Source organism: Cornus florida, unplaced genomic scaffold (genome assembly GCF_030987335.1).
Source record: "Cornus florida cultivar Cherokee Brave unplaced genomic scaffold, ASM3098733v1 CherokeeBrave_3.0.0_Hap2_Chr09, whole genome shotgun sequence".
In the NCBI taxonomy this organism is placed as follows: domain Eukaryota; kingdom Viridiplantae; phylum Streptophyta; class Magnoliopsida; order Cornales; family Cornaceae; genus Cornus; species Cornus florida.
The window spans coordinates 68,287,449-68,291,403 of record NW_026775579.1 but is presented as its reverse complement, the minus strand read 5'-3'; positions in this window follow the sequence as shown (position 1 = coordinate 68,291,403).

Genomic DNA, 3,955 nt, shown 5'->3' with positions numbered 1-3,955 from the left:
TATATGCCTAAGTTTTCCAACCGTAATACGGAGTATTTTTTTATTTTTTGGTATTTGGTTGTTGTAAAATATTTACGAAGGAAAAAATATTAAAATTTAACAAAAAAAATTTATCCATCAATTTTCAGCAAGTTATTTTACATACTCCGTCCGATGGACTCGACCTAAATTTCGACGTAGACTTTTACCAAACATCGATAAAGTAAAAATAAAAAAATATTTTACCTGAAAAAGGAAAATATTTTAGGTCGAAATAGACGGAGTCTTAATTTGTTTCATAATTTTGCTGACATTTTTTTTCCATTGAGGAATTGTCTTTCTAAAGGTAGACATTTTCTTTTTATATATAATTTTGCTAATTGTCTGCAATTCTTTGTTGGTTTCTTACAGATGTTGTGCAGAATCTATTCATGGAATACAATGTTGTTCAGAGGAATTGGTCTGTGTATAAACTTTGTAAATGTCAAATGCATGGTATATGGTGCAATCAAACTTTATTTATGAGCTACTACCAATTTTGATTCATGTTTTCTTCTCTATATTGTCTCATCAAATTTCTCTGTTTTGATACTCTGTTTTGAAGTTGTTCTCTACCATTGAAAATTTGAAGCTTTTGGATTGGTTTGCTTTTTTGATGTGGAATTAGCTTGTATTCTCCGAGTAGTTATAATATATATAGACAAGTTGTATCTACAGATCAAGAGTGTGCATCTGAGCCAAACCTATATATTTTTTTTTTTTTTTCAACAAATCAGGACGAATTTATAGCTCACTTCAGGAGCTACCCGTTATCTACCTGTGAATTAGTTTTGTTTCTTTTTGTCAATTTCCTATTGAATCGATTGGAATTTACTTTGAAAAATGATAGGGACAAATCCGAGAATAAAAATATTAATAATCTTCGACCCTCGCCCGTAAAATAATGATCTGATTGATATATAGAATTCTATCCCATATCTAATTTTGGCTTAGTTTGTCAAATTTAATTAATCTTGCTGATGTTGTCATTATTGTTTAATTAATCTTTCTAGGACCTAGAAAATCAAAGCCTAACTGACATGTATTAGAACAAATCTAAGGAGATCCAAGGACATACCTTCTTTTTTATTTTTTTATTTTTTTTTTGAAATTTTAAGCAACTGTATATTGATAAAAAGACATGGGCCATAAGGCCAAACAACCCAATAAGGGAACCCAGCCCAATTAAGGGATCCAACCCAGCAGGAAAGCAAACTCAAACATTAAACACTAACAATAATAAATAGGGTAAAGTGCATTAAACCCCCCCTTGAACTATTGGTCATTTGCAAGAAACCTCCCTGAATTACAAAAAACCCCCTTGAATTATGATTTTGTTGCAATTTACCCCCTTGAACTATTAGTCATTTGCAAGATACCCTCCTAAACTACAAAAAACCCTCATGAATTATGATTTTGTTGCAATTTACTCCCATGACATCAACTTCCGGTACTGAAAATTTTGAAAGACCAGTTTACCCTTATAACACATTGTGTCGTTTTAACTTATACACTTCTTACAATTTTTTTTTTTTTTTTTTTCCTGCCAAAAGATGTTTTTCACCCAACACAACCCAAAACAGAGAGCTAGATAAAGAAAGAGAAGGGACCAAAGAAATCCGACGTCGGCGGGATGGCTCGATCTCGGATGATGGCGACTTGTGCGCGGAGGACTTGGCTGTGATGAGAGCTCAGTTGACTCGGTCGTGAACTGTGGAGGCGGCAGCGAGCTCAAGGGGGCTCGGCAGTGAACTGTGGACAGCTGTGTGCTCAGCTATGGAGATGGCGGAATAGGCCAGCGAGCTTGGAATGGACGGTGGAATGAACCGGCGAGCAATGTGAGCTAAACAGAGGGCAAGGTGGTGACGGCGATGGGCTGACGTAACGGTGCAGAGAAATGCGATATATATGGCTGACGGATCTGGCGGGTGGTGCAACGGCTATGATGGAGCTATGATAGGAGACCCACCGATCCCAGCAACAAATTCCTCGGCTTCATCGTCCCTTTCAGTCAATCAATTCACACAGATGGGGTAAACTGCAAAAAAAATATAGTTTAGAGGGATTTCTTGCACATACCCCAATAGTTTAGGGGGGTTTTTTTGCAACTTTTATAGTTCAGGGGGGTTTCTTGCACACACCCCAATAGTTCAAGGGAGTTTTTTTGCAATTTTTATAGTTCAGGGGGGTTTCTTGCACATACCCTAATAATTCAGAGGGGTTTAATGCACTTTACCCTAATAAATATGGAAAAGTTAGAGAGAGGGAGAGAGAGAGAGAGAAGGTGTACACATGTACACCAACTACATACTTTTGACCAATAATGCTTAGACACTTGGACAATAACCTACATAGATAAATCTCACACAAATTTACTAGTTAGAGTGGTAGAAAATGTTGCTCTTCTATGTTGACTGGGATGGTGATGCCAATGACTACAGTTGTTTTGCATCTATATAATAATAATAATAATAATAATAATAATAATAATACACATTAATAAAATACATGTGCAATTTAGGTGGTCCAAAACTATTTTATAATTTTAGTAAGGGAATAGAGTTAGTAATATTGGACAAGAGTTGTATAGAAATTGTGATCAAAAGTTATTTTATAACTTTAATAAAAATATATAAAATTATTATAATAAAATTCCTTTTTACAAAGTATTAATTAATAACTTCTTTGAATAATTAAATTTCCAAAATTTATAAGTGAGTAAAAATAGTAATATGTGATAGAGTTTTATCTAAAAACTCCTTGAAAAAAATAAAATAAAAGCTCTTCTGTGATAGAGTTTTATAGATTTTTTTTAAAAAATTCTTTCTTAAAAAATAAAATAAAAATTATTTTATAAATTAATTAAAAATTGGATAGAAATTGGTTCGGGCTCTGTTACTTATAAAACAGGCGATTCAGTCAATTTTCAGGGCGTGACACCGGATGGCTCTGATACCAACTATAATGAGTTAGGTGCTTTACAATCTGACCCAAAAATCTAATATATTAGGTGGTGTGTACACCCAATTCATATATACCTAATCACTTCCACATTCGGATCCGATGTGAGACAATATCCCTCCATCTAAGTGTTGAATTTTTCAAATTAACAAAAAAGGACACATGAAGTAACACTACTAAAAACTCATTATTTAATATTTTATTTTAATTTCTAAAGAGAAATAATACATTTATTTAACATAATACTTAAAAAAGCCATTTATCTCATATTGAAACATAAAATACATGTTTAGCCGAAACGTGTCGCGCGCACATCCTATGGACCTCATGTTGAGGTAACGTGTGTCGGAGTGGGGGTACTTCATTTTAGGTTGCATTCAATTTTAATGTTGAAGACTCCATGTAAAATGGCAGCTAGATATCTCTTTCTTTGAATAATATATATTTAGATGATTGGTACATAGAGTTCTTTTGTATATCTTAATGTGGCTTAATTTATCAAATTTAATAATTAATGTAGCTGATGTTCACATTATTGATGTTTAAAATCTTTTCAGGCCCTAGGAAATGAAAGGCTAATAAAGTTCAAGCCGACAAGTGCTAGACAGAATCTATGGAGATCCAACAACCTAGCTAACTTTTTTTTTGCCTAAATCAACCTAGCTAACTTCTGTGGCAGGTTTTTATTTATTTATTATTTTTTACCTCCACAATTTTATGTGGGAGTAATGCTGCAATGATCTTTATTTTTATTTTTATTTTTTTGCAATATAATGACTGAGGCTAAGCCTCACCGGCAACGCCACCAAAATGTCATAGGTACGTTGAATCAACGGCCATACATTTGTATTCGAAATGGAAATGGACTTAGAAAGGAGATGGTCTTCTTGCAAGTCGGAGAACAATATGAGAATTAAAATTATATTCGATATATTTTTATGGTATTATATTTAATTTATAGACTAAGACCTAGTTA